The sequence below is a fragment of the Capra hircus genome, chromosome 12, assembly GCF_001704415.2.
Source record: "Capra hircus breed San Clemente chromosome 12, ASM170441v1, whole genome shotgun sequence".
Classification (NCBI taxonomy): Eukaryota; Metazoa; Chordata; class Mammalia; order Artiodactyla; family Bovidae; genus Capra; species Capra hircus.
Window position 1 is genome coordinate 86,644,462 of NC_030819.1, and position 13,530 is coordinate 86,657,991.

Consider the following 13,530-nt stretch of genomic DNA (forward strand, 5'->3'; position numbering starts at 1 on the left):
TGAAAAGCCGGGGAGAAAAGAAACCTTTGCCATTTCTAAGTGCAAAAGCTGAGGTTCCAGATGTAAGATGAAAAGTCCACATATCCTGGCCAAAGAAGTTCTTCCTTGAAATTTGTGAACTAGAAAACACTTGAAAGGAAGGACAAAAAGAAGGGGATTTGGAAAAGGAAAGCTATATGTGCTAGAAATAATTTGTGTGTGTGTGGTGGGAGACAGGGGCATGTTAATTCACTGCCTCCCTCTCTCTACCTGGAATCCACCTTCAAGTGTGGAAGACAAAAGTGGGGATCAGCTGTGCTTCTACACAGGAGATCAGAGTGGCAGAAACAGAAGACTGGCCCTGAAAAGTAGAAGTCTCATTATGGATATGTGTGACATTTGCAGACTTGTAATGCCTGGAGATCATCCATGTTGTCTGAGTCCATGAATTAAAGTAGTATATGAAAAGCTTTTCTTATTTTCAGCTAAGGTTAGCTGAGAAAAAGCTATTGGGCCTGCCAAGAGATGGCTTGACAACTACATCTGGACCACCCTCACTGGAAATTGTGTGAAGATAAGTCTCAAGTATTAGTGGGTTGTTAGCACCAAAAGGCAAAATAGAAATATAATAATATGCTTCAACTCCGTTCACCTTGTCATGCCTTTGCCCATACACATGGTTTCAGATGTTTGATATTCTGAAGAATATAGAGATTCTTGTCTTTATAGTATCCCTCCAGCAACAGATGTGACTTGTAGAACTTACATTTAAAGTAACTTCATTATGGAAGGGCAAGGAGAAAACATCAGAAGTACACTTGTATCTTGGTGGTGGTGGCTTAGTCTCTCATTTGAGTCTGCCTCTTGCAAACCCGTGGACTGTAGCCTGCCAGCTCCTCTATCCATGGGATTTTCAGGCAAGAACACTGGAGTGGGGTGGTGCACTGGGATAACCCAGAGGGATGGTATGCGGAGAGAGGTGGGAGGAGGGTTCAGGAGTGGGAACTTATGTACACCCGTGGCGGATTCATGTTGATATTTGGCAAAACCAATACAGTATTGTAAAGTAAACAAAATAAATAAATAAATAAATAAATAAATAATAAAAAAAGAACACTGGAGTGGTTTGCCACATCCTTCTTCAGGGGATTTTCCTGACCCAGGAAGAAAACCTACATCTGCATTGCAAGCAGATTCTTTACGTCTGAGTCATAAGGGTAGTCCACATTTTTATCATAACATTATTGAATTTTAAGCACATATTAAAAAATGACAGATTTGACTGTTTACTTTGAATTGTCAGAATTAAGCTTTCCATTACAGAATGAAATGAGGTTTAAAATAAAACTTAAATTGGATTTTATGAAAATACTGTTACATCTTTGCACACTTGAGTATATAAACAGTAAAATGCCTACCTACTACAAACAGAATAGAGTTTGAATCAGGCATGTTAAAAAACTAGGAAAGAGATGAGTGAGAAATGGATTCAAAAGAAAGGACAAAATGGATTTGAAAGATGATTGTGAAAGCATACATCTTAAATGTAAATCAGGAAAATAGAGGGGTGGATTTAAGGTTAAACAGAATAACTTCTGATAGTCCCAAACTGGTAAGGGTTTGGAAAAAGAAGATACTACTCGAGACACTCGGATTTACTTGTAGGTTAAGTTATACAAGGAATTCAGGTCTGTAAATACTTATATTCCAGTCCCTCTGAACAATACTAATTATAGTAAGGCTGAATTCAAAAGCTTAAAGGAGGAGATAAGGATGCAAGATCACACTTATTTAATTTTAAAGTTTCATGGAGGATCCAGGGGTTGAGCTTAGAGGTGGTAATGCCATATTTCATGAATTCTAAGATGTGAAATTTTGCATGCATATTATCTCGGAAATAGAAATAGATTTTATAGTTGACGCTGTTTTTGCTGTCTTAGTACTACATGTTATAATCAATGACTTCTGAGTTTCAGTAAAACGCAATATGTATTAATCAGATTTTCATTGAAGAAATCAGTTTCATATCTGGTTTCCTTTCTACTGAAATGCAAAATTAAAAAAAAAAAAAAACACCTTGACTCTTGTACTCAAATAATCAATAATCTACTGTTGAGACACAGTTGAACAGAATGTGTTTTCAAAAGTCTGTATGTCTCTTGACAGTCAGAGAAACTTAACGTTTACACAAGGTCTCGATTGCCTTAAAATCCAATCTACAATAAATGTAATAATATATGACTCAAGCATAATTTTTTATTATGAGCACTATATTTCATGTAAAATATTCTAGGATTTTAGAGAGGTTTTTTTGTTAGCATAAAATGACAAAATAATCTTATCCATTTGTACATTTTACATTATAAACTCTTACGAACTCTAATGACGCATAATAAAATGTAACTGCTGCTGTTATATTATGAATTATAAATTGAATTATGATTTCAATTATTCTAAAAATCCTGTTTCATCTCCACTTTCAAAAGACATTTTTTTTTTCTTTTTAACAGTAAAGCATTTAAAATCTGTAGAATTTCTTCAGATAATGTTACGTGCTGGGAGAAGTAATCTTTCAAAATTTAGGACTTTGATAAATCTTGGGTTAAGATATTGCAACTTAAAGAGTATCCAGGGAGCTTTTTCCTTTTATTAGGAAACTAAAATAGTGTTTAATACATTTACATTAAAAACTTTAAAAACTCATCTTACTTCAGTTTTGTCATTAATTTCACAAATATATGTTTATAACCCTGTCAATTTTAACAGTTGTTTCTAGAGGATCTTTGAAAAGATATTGGATTCTTTTACAAACCTAGAAAAAAGGCTTTAAATCCTACTACAGAGTGAGGTAATTTTAATATTTTTTAACAGGTATTGGCAGTGAGTTTGTTAGGTTAATTAATTTAAATGTTTAATTATGGAAAAATCTCAAACATATTCAAAATAATAAACGAACATTCATACATTCATCACATGGAAACTCTAGGCATCCTAGAATTCTTTATTTTAAATTTCTAATTGGAGGGTAATCACTTTACAATACTGTGTTGCTTTCCACCATACAATAAGGTGAATCAACCATGTATCATGAGCCTGCTTCTCACCTACCATCATCTCATTCCTCAAGGTCATTACAGAGCACTGGACTGAGCTCCTTGTGTTACACAGCAACTTTCCACTAGCTATCTATTTTGCTTATGTTCATGTATAGATTCCACAGGGCTGGAAAAGGTCAGTTTTTATTCCAATCTCAAACAAAGGCAATGCCAAAAAAGCTCAAACTATTGCACAATTGCACTCATCTCACACTCTAGTAAAGGAATGCTCAAACTTCTTCAAGCCAGGCTTCAGCAATATGTGAACCACGAACTTCCAGATGTTCAAGCTGGTTTTAGGAAAGGCAGAAGAACCAGAGATCAAATTGCCAACATCTGCTGCATCATGGAAAAAGCAAGAGAGTTCCAGAAAAACATCTATTTCTGCTTTATTGACTATGCCAAAAGCTTTGACTGTGTGGATCACAAGAAACTGTGAAAAATTCTGAAAGAGATGGGAATACCAGGCCACCTGACCTGCCTCTCGAGAAACCTATATACAGGTCAGGAAGCAACAGTTAGAAGTGGACATGGAACAAGAGACTGGTTCCAAATAGGAAAAGGAGTACATCAAGGCTGTATATTGTCATCCTGCTTATTTAACTTATATGCGGATAACATCATGAGAAACGCTGGACTGGAAGAAGCACAAGCTGGAATCAAGATTGCCGGGAGAAATATCAAGAACCTCAGATATGCAGATGACACCACCCTTATGGCAGAAAGTGAAGAGGAACTAAAAAGCCTCTTGATGAAAGTGAAAGAGGAGAGTGAAAAAGTTGGCTTAAAACTCAACATTCAGAAAGCTAAGATCATGGGATATGATCCCAACACTTCATGGCAAATAGATGGGGAAACATTACAAACAGTTTCAGACTTTATTTTTTGGGGCTCCAAAATCACTGCTGATGGTGTGCATGAAATTAAAAGACGCTTACTCCTTAGAAGGAAAGTTATGACCAACCTTGATAGCATATTGAAAAGCAGATATATTACTTTGCCAACAAAGGTCCGTGTAGTCAAGGCTATGGTTTTTCTAGACTGTAAAGAAAGCTGAGGGCCGAAGAATTGATGCTTTATAACTGTGGTGTTGGAGAAGACTCTTGAGAGTCCCTTGGACTGCAAGGAGATCCAACCAGTCCATTCTAAAGGAGATCAGTCTTGGGTGTTCATTGGAAGGACTGATGCTGAAGCTGATACTCCAATACTTTGGCCACCTCATGCAAAGAGTTGACTCATTGGAAAAGACCCTGATACTGGGAGGGATAAAGGGCCAGAGGAGAAGGGGACAACAGAAGTTGAGAAGGCTGGATGGAATCACCAACTTAATGGACATGAGTTTGAGTGAACTCCTGGAGTTGGTGATGGACAGGGAGGCCTTGTGTGCTGTGATTCATGAGGTCGCAAGGAGTCATACACGACTGAGTGACTGAATTGAACTGAACTGAATGTATATATTTCAATATTACTCACTCAATTAGTTCCACCTTCTCCCTCCCTTGTTGTGTCCACAACTCATATTTCCAGTTTAATGTCTATTTTTTGCAGGAATTTTTTGTGGGTATAATTGCAGTATAATGTTGTATTAGTTTCTGCCATATAATGTCTATTTTGAAGAATAAATTTTGAGTATTAGTAAATTAGCTTGGCATAGTATTAAAAAAAAATAAAGCTATTTGTGCTCATTTCTGTTTTTCTTAATATAATGTTGAATTTTTCAGGCATGTTAATTATGATTCTGCAGTAACATCCATAAGTGAAATCAAGCATAACAGATATTAATTTCTTCATTTAGTATATATATATATATGTTGTTTGCATTTAATCTTTAAAAATTTCACAACTTCAGGAATATGCTAAAATCATGAAATAAAACATTTCATATATCATATTCTTTGGAACAATTAGATAGGTTTGAATTTAGAAAATGTTGAGTGAAAACTTCTTATGCTGCTGTCCAAGGGAGTGTAAGAAATATTTCACTAGTATCAGCCATCTAAGTGTCTCATGGCTCCCAGGAACCAGTCTCGCAGCTAAGTAATCGTCCCAGAGCAGCCTGTGTGAAGTACAGCCTTGGCACAAACTTAGTAATGGATTTCAAAGCACACATCTGGAGTTCTTGTTCAATTATAACCTCTGTTGAAAAAGCCCTGACATAAATAATTGCTATAAAAGCTAAAATGGAATGAATTAAAATGAAATAAAAATGTGCAAACTGTCCCTAGGACCTTCCTTAGCTATTCTATTTACAAATATAATGCCTTTATTCACATGGAGAGTAAAATTAAAAATGTTTTCCATTTTTAACTTTAAATCTATTTTGGAGGAAGGCAGTATCTTAGAATACCCGGAGACCTGGTTGCCACATGTATTTTAATAGCAGCGTGCTTTTGTAGGAATATACTTCGTTTGTCAAGTTTGGGGGAGGAAATTTCTTCTTAGTCAGTATTACAGCAGCTTGGAATGTTGGCTCTGTTTTGTAAAACATAGATGTAATTCCCTTATAAGACTTTTCTCAATAGGTTTACATTCTGGATTGAAAGAGGATACTACACAGTATTATATATATAATAAAAAACTAATAAGGACCAACTGTATAGCACAAGGAACTCTGTAATGATCTATGTGGGAAAAGAATCTGAAAAGCAATGGAGATAGCTGATTCACTTCGCTGTATTGGAGAAAGTAAGACAACAACATTAACCAATTATAATTTTTTTTTTTTTTAAGAGAGAATAGTACTTAGAAGATGCATATACACACAAAGTGCTCACACAGGATATGCACGCCAGTGTCAGGTGAGCAGTTGGAATGTCTGACCTCCATCTGAGTGAGGGACAGAGATAGGACTGACATAGCTTTATCATATTTGTGGAGAGTCTGATAGTTCTCTGATACAGTGGACGCTAGTGGTGTGTCTCTTGACAAATTTTAAGTTTGTCTTTGGCACCGCAATGATCTGTCCAGGACTTGTTACTCTATTTGTGATTAACTTTAGAAAACTAAGGTAGTTGTACATTTCTTAATTATCTCTAAAATAGCACATAGAACACACAATCTATACCCTTTTAACTTTCTGTTTTTTATGAGAACAAACATTTATTTTACAAAAGATCACTTGGAATGAGTCTGTAATATTTTTATAATTGCAATAAATTAAATAAATAACATGAAGTCTATATCACAATATTGCTCCTTCTTGCCTTTTATTCATGAAAATAAGTTGTTTTCTAACTTTACATGAAATAGAACTTGTGCCTTTTTATTTAACTATTATTAGATGATGCTCAATATTTAATAACATCACTTTAGAAATACTGGATTTTAATTATTTTAATGTCAGTCACAATAATTCTTCAAAGTAATTGACCATTTACTTTAGCCCTTAATAAAAGATACTCCAATCAAAATAAATTAATTAATTAAAAATAAAAATAAAAAAGCCCACCTTCCAAAAAAAGGTTCTGCCACTGGACTTTGAAATGAACGTAGGAGGCTGAAGTTTTGAATGATAAATACAATTTCAGACAAATATTTACTGGCATTTTTAATATAAATGTAAGAATATTTTCCTAAAGAAAGGAAAAGGAAAATTGTTTAAAGAGGCAGTAACTTTTATTCAAGGTAAGAAATTATTCAATTCTATATTGTGACTCCACAGTAAAATTATTGGGCCATTTTCTAATATTTTGATAATTTAGAATACCTATTCTATGGAAGCTTTTGCTTCTTGATATTTGGCTTTATCTGTAATAGATATAGAGCAAGTATATATAAAATGTTGTTTTGTTGTTCAGTAGCTTAGTTATGTCCGACTCTTTGCAACCCTATGGACTGCAGCAGGCCAGGCTTCCCTGTCCTTCACTATCTCCCAGGCTTTTTGTCAGATTCCTCTCCATTGAGTCAGTGATGCTATCTAACCATCTTATCTTCTGGTACTTTCTTCTCCTTTCATCTTCAATCTTTCCCAACATCAGGCTTTTTCCCAATGAGTTATCTTTGCATCAGGTGGCCAAAGTATTGGAGCTTCAGCTTCAGCATCAATCCTTCCAATATCTCGGGTTGATTTCCCTTAGGATTGACTGCTTTGATCTCCTTTCTGCCCAAGGGACTCTCAACAGTCTCCTCAGTTCAGTTCAGTCTCTCAGTCATGTCAGACTCTTTGCAGCCCCATGGACTGCAGCACACCAGGCCTCCCTGTCCATCACCAACTCCCAGAGTTTACTTAAACTCATGTCCATTGAATCAGTGATGTCATCCAACCATCTCATCCTCTGTTGTCCTCTTCTCCTCCTGCCTTCAATCTTTCCCAGCATCAGGGTCTTTTCAAATGAGTCAGTTCGTCACATCAGGTGGCCAAGTATTGGAGTTTCAGCTTCAACATCAGTCCTTCTGATGAGTATTCAGGACTGATTTCCTTTAGGATGGACTGGTTGGATCTCCTTGCAGTCCAAGGGTCTCTCAAGAGTCTTTTCCAACACCACAATTCAAAAGCATCAATTATTTGGTGCTCAGCTTTCTTTATAGTCCAACTCTCACATCCATACAGGACTACTGGAAAAACCATAGCTCTGTCTATATGGATCTTTGTTGACAAAGTGAGGTCTTTGTTTCTTAATATGCTGTCTAGATTTGTCATAGCTATCCTTCCAAGGAGAAAGTGTCTTTTAATTTCATGGCAGCAGCCACCACTTGTAGTGATTTTGGAGCCCAAGATATAAAATCTATCACTGTTTCCACTTTTTTCCAATCTAGTTGCCATGAAGTGATGGGATTGGATGTATGATCTTAGCTTTTTGAATGTTGAGTGTTAAGCCAGCTTTTTCACTATCCTCTTTCTCCCTAATCAAAAGGCTCTTTAATTCCTCTTTGCTTTCTGCCATTAGAGTTGTATCATCTGCATATCTTATATATAACTGAATCACTTTGTTTTACACCTGAAACTAACGCAACATTGTAGATCCACTACACTCCAATATGTTTGTTTGTTTGTTTGTTTGTTTGTTTTAAGCACAGTGATTTGTTTGTTTTGGACATGTACTCCAGAATGAGATTGCTGGATCATATAGTAGCTTTATATTAATTTTATTTTTTGAGAAATCTTAGTACTGTATTCCATAGTACCTATTTAATTTACATTCCCATCATCAATGCAAAGGATTCCTTTTCACCACATTTTCACCAATATCTTTTTATCCCTTGTCTTTTTGATGACAGTCATTTTAACAGAGATGAATTTCATTGTGGTTTTGATTTGCTTTTCTCTGATAATTACTGATATTGGTCATCTTTTCATGTGTCTGTGGGATATCTTTCTATCTTCTTTGGGAAAATATTTAATCAGGCAGATAGAATTTAATTTAAATATAAATAAAGGAATATGTATCATGGGAAAAAAAAGGCAGCTTTGTACACATGAAATGGAAAATACATAAAATTTTAGTCGGGAAGTACTGTATAGTTCCATAAGGTTTATCACTGTACTCAAGAGACTAGGTTTTATCCCTCTGTAGAAACTAGTAATCTGTTCCCCTATTCTAAAATGGTAACTGTCCATAACAGTATCAGATGACTTAGTCAGAGTACTACTGTACCACTCAAATTCCCTCACTGTCTCCACCCAGCTGGAGGATTGCCGCTCCAACATTGAAGTCTAAGATTATTTTCCAGTAAGGTTGAATGACAGCGATTATGAAATAGAAAATATATGACACACTAATAATAGAAGTCCTGATTGAAACAGGGATGATTAAGTGAAAATTGCATCCTGACTGCTAAAATCATAAGCTCCTTTTACCCATTTAAAACCTACGGGTGCTAGAATGAGGCTTCATAATATGATGGCGGCCTAGAGGCACAGACAGCAGTATGAGAAATAAATGGTCAGCAAGATTTCGTCAAAGTAAGAAATCAATGAGAATTTCACTGTTTTGAGTCTTAACGAATACAAGAATAAAATTGTCATTTACTGATATAGGAAAGAGCATATATAGAGAAAAGCATTTTGGAAATGAAGCTTTAGATGTTGACAAAGCATACAGCTCTAAAGTTTTGATATCAGTGCTAAGCTACAAATATACATGGAATTCATTAGTATACAGATAGAATTGAAAATCACAGGACTGGTTGTACTAACCTAGGCATTTCCTATATAGAGTTGAACTTATGCCATGAAGATACGAAGAGGTCAGGGAAAAGGAGAACCAATTAAGGACACCGAGGGGGAAGTAGGAGGAAAGACTGAAGATAGAACATAAAGGATGTCTTTTTATCCTTCTGAGAGCTTCCTTTCTTTTCTTTTTTTTTTTTTTCATAAATAAAAGAACATGGTGAAGCTAAAATAAGAAGTAGAGACATGACGTTGTTAGGAAAGGAGGTAACATGTAATATTTCTATAAGGAAATTTTCAACAGTTTAATTAAAATATAATTTTAAAATACATTTCAACTATTTAAAGTGTATAACATGATTTGTTTTTAGTATCTTAGCAGAATTTCACAATCATCATCATTGTAATCGATTTTAGAATCCTTTCATCACCTCACAAAGAAATACAAAGCCATTCTACTCCCTCCCACTCCCAGTCTTAGGCAAATAGTAATACACGTTCTGTCTCTATGGATTTCCCTTCTTTGGATATTTCATATAAATGGACTTATACAATATGTATTGTTTTTGTGTGACTGGCTCTTTGACTTGTCATATTTTTAATATTCATCCATGTTGTAGATTATATCTACTTCATTTCTTCTTTTTACTAAATTATATTCCAAAGTGTGAGTGTGAATTTTGTCTGTCCATTCCTGATTGATGAACATTTAGGTTGTTTCCACATTTTTTGAATATTTTAATTAACACTAATATGACTGGAATGCAAAAGTAGGAAGTTAACAAACACTTGGAATAATAGGCAAATTTGGCCTTGGAATACAGAATGAAGCAGGGCAAAGAGTAACAGAGTTTTTCCAAGAAAATGCACTGGTCATAGCAAACATCCTCTTCCAAAAACACAAGAGAAGACTCTACTTATGGACATCACCAAATGGTCAACACTGAAACCAGATTGATTATATTCTTTGCAGACAAAAAAGGAGGAGCTCTATAAAGTCAACAAAAACAAGATCAGGAGCTGACTATGGCTCAGATCAAGAACTCCTTATTGCCAAATTCAGACTGAAATTGAAGAAAGTAGGGAAAACCACTAGACCACTCAGGTATGACCTAAATCAAATCCCTTATGCTTATACAGTAGAAGTGAGAAATAGATTTAAGGGACTAGATTTGATAGACAGAGTGCCTGATGAACTATGGACAGAGGTTCCTGACATTGTACAGGAGATAGGGATCAAGACCAGCCCCATGGAAAAGAAATGTAAAAAAGCAAAATGGCTGTCTGAGGAGGCCTTACAAATAGCTATGCAAAGAAGAGAAGCAAAAAGCAAAGGAGAAAAGGAAAGATATTCCCATTTGAATGCAAAGTTCCAAAAAATAGCAAGAAGAGGTAAGAAAGGTTCCTCCATGATCAGTGCAAAGAAATAGAGGAAAATGACAGAATGGGAAAGACTAGCGATCTCCAAGAAAATTAGAGATACCAAGGGAACATTTTATGCAAAGATGGGCTCGATAAAGCACAGAAATAGTATAGATGTAACAGAAGCAGAAGATATGAAGAAGAGGTGGCAAGAATACACAGAACTGTACAAAAAAGATCTTCATGACCCAGATAATCACGATGGTGTGGTCATTCACCTAGAACCAGATGTCCTGGAATGTGAAGTCAAGTAGGCCTTAGCACTACAAACAAAGCTAGCGGAGGTGATGGAATTCCATTTGAGCTATTTCAAATCCTGAAAAATGATGCTGTGAAAGTGCAACACTCAATATGCCAGCAAATTTGGAAAACTCAGCAGTGGACACAGGACTGGAAAAGATCAGTTTTCATTCCAATCCCAAAGAAAGGCAATGCCAAAGAATGCTCAAGTTCAGTACAGTTCAGTCGCTCACTCGCGTCCCACTCTTTGCGACCCCATGAACTGTAGAACGCCAGGCCTCCCTGTCCATCACCAACTCCCAGAGTTCATTCAGATTCACATCCATTGAGTCAGTGATGCCATCCAGCCATCTCATCCTCTGCATCCCCTTCTCCTCCTGCCCCCAATCCCTCCCAGCATCACAGTCTTTTCCAGTGAGTCAACACTTCGCAAGAGGTGGCCAAAGTACTGGAGTTTCAGCATTAGCATCATTCCTTCCAAAGAATTCCCAGGGCTGATCTCCTTCAGAATGGACTGGTTGGATCTCCTTGCAGTCCAAGGGACTCTCAAGAGTCTTCAACACCACAGTTCAAAATCATCAATTTTTCGGTGCTCAGCCTTCTTCACAGTCCAACTCTCATATACATACATGACCACAGGAAAAACCATAGCCTTGATCAGACGGACCTAAGTCGGCAAAGTAATGTCTCTGCTTTTGAGTATACTATCTAGGTTGGTCATAAGTTTTCTTCCAAGGAGTAAGCGTCTTTTAATTTCATGGCTGCAGTCACCATCTGCAGTGATTTTGGAGCCCCCCAAAATAAATTCTGACACTGTTTCTACTGTTTCCCCATCTATTTCCCATGAAGTGATGGGACCGGATGCCATGATCTTCATTTTCTGAATGTTGAGCTTTAGGCCAACTTTTTCACTCTTTATTTTCACTTTCATCACGAGGCTTTTTAGCTCCTCTTCACTTTCTGCCATAAGGGCGGTGTCATCTGCATATGTGAGGTTATTGATTTTTCTCCTGGCAGTCTTGATTCCAGCTTGTGTTTCTTCCAGTCCAGCGTTTCTCATTATGTACTCTGTATACCGCATAATTGCACTCATCTCATATGCTAGTAAAGTAATGCTCAAAATTCTCCAAGCCAGGCTTCAGCAAGTACTTGAACCGTGAACTTCCAGATATTCAAGCTGGTTTTAGAAAAGGCAGAGGAACCAGAGATCAAATTGCCATCTGCTGGATCATGGAAAAAGCAAGAGAGTTCCAGAAAAACATCTATTTCTGCTTTATTGACTATTCCAAAGCCTTTGAATTTGTGGATCACAATAAACTGCGTAAAATTCTGAAAGAGATGGGAATACCAGAGCACCTGATCTTCCTCTTGAGAAACCTCTATGCAGGTCAGGAAGCAACAGTTAGAACGGGACATGGAACAAGAGACTGGTTCCAAATAGGAAAAGGAGTACATAAAGGCTATAGATTATCACCTTTCTTATTTAACTTCTATCCAGAGTACATCTTGAGAAACGCTTTAGCTGGAAGAAGCACAAGTTGGAATCAAGATTGCTGGGAGAAATATCAAGAACCTCAGATATGCAGATGACACCACCCTTATGGCAGAAAGTGAAGAGGAGCTAAAAAGCCTCGTGATGAAAGTGAAAGTGGAGAGTGAAAAAGTTGGCTGAAAGCTCAACATTCAGAAAATGAAGATCATGGCATCTGGTCCCATCACTTCATGGGAAATAGGTGGGTAAACAGTGGATACAGTGTCAAACTTTATTTTTTTGGACTCCAAAATCACTGAAGATGGTGACTGCAGCCATGAAATTAAAAGATGCTTACTCCTTGGAAGAAAACTTATGACCAACCTAGATAGCATATTCAAAAGCAGAGATATTACTTTGCCAACAAAGGTCCGTCTAGTCAAGGCTATGGTTTTACTTGTGGTCATATATGGATGTGAGAGCTGAGCGCTGAAGACTTGATGCGTTTGAACTGTGGTGTTGGAGAAGACTCTTGGGAGTCCCTTGGACTGCAAGGAGATCCAACCAGTCCATTCTGAAGGAGATCAGCCCTGGGATTTCTTTGGAGGGAGTGACGCTAAAGCTGAAGCTCCAGTAGTTTGGCCACCTCATGCGAAGATTTGACTCATTGGAAAAGACTGATGCTGGGAGGGGTTGGGGGCAGGAGGAGAAGGGGACGACAGAGGATGAGATGGCTGGATGGCATCACGGACTCAATGGATGTGAGTCTGAGTGAACCCTGGGTGTTGGTGATGGACAGGGAGGCCTTGCATGCTGTGATTCATGGGGTCACAAAGAGTCGGACATGACTGACCATCTGAACTGAACTGAACTGAGTATGACTATCCATATATAAGCTTTTTCTGGGGACATACACTTTCATTTCTCTTGATAGTATACCTAGAAGAATTAAAAGATCATATGGTAACTCTGTTTAACATTTTGAGAAACTGCCAGACATTTTTTCTGCATCCTCTTCAATACCTGTTATTTGTGTGTGTGTGTGTGTGTGTGTGTGTGTGTGTGTTTTGCTTCCATTTGTACTCATGGTTTTGATTAATATTTTATGTGCCTATTAACCAGCTGTATATCTTTGGAGAAATTTCTGTTCAAGTACTTTGCTCATCTTTTAATTTGGTTGATTGTATTTTTGTTATTGAATTGGAGGTATTCTC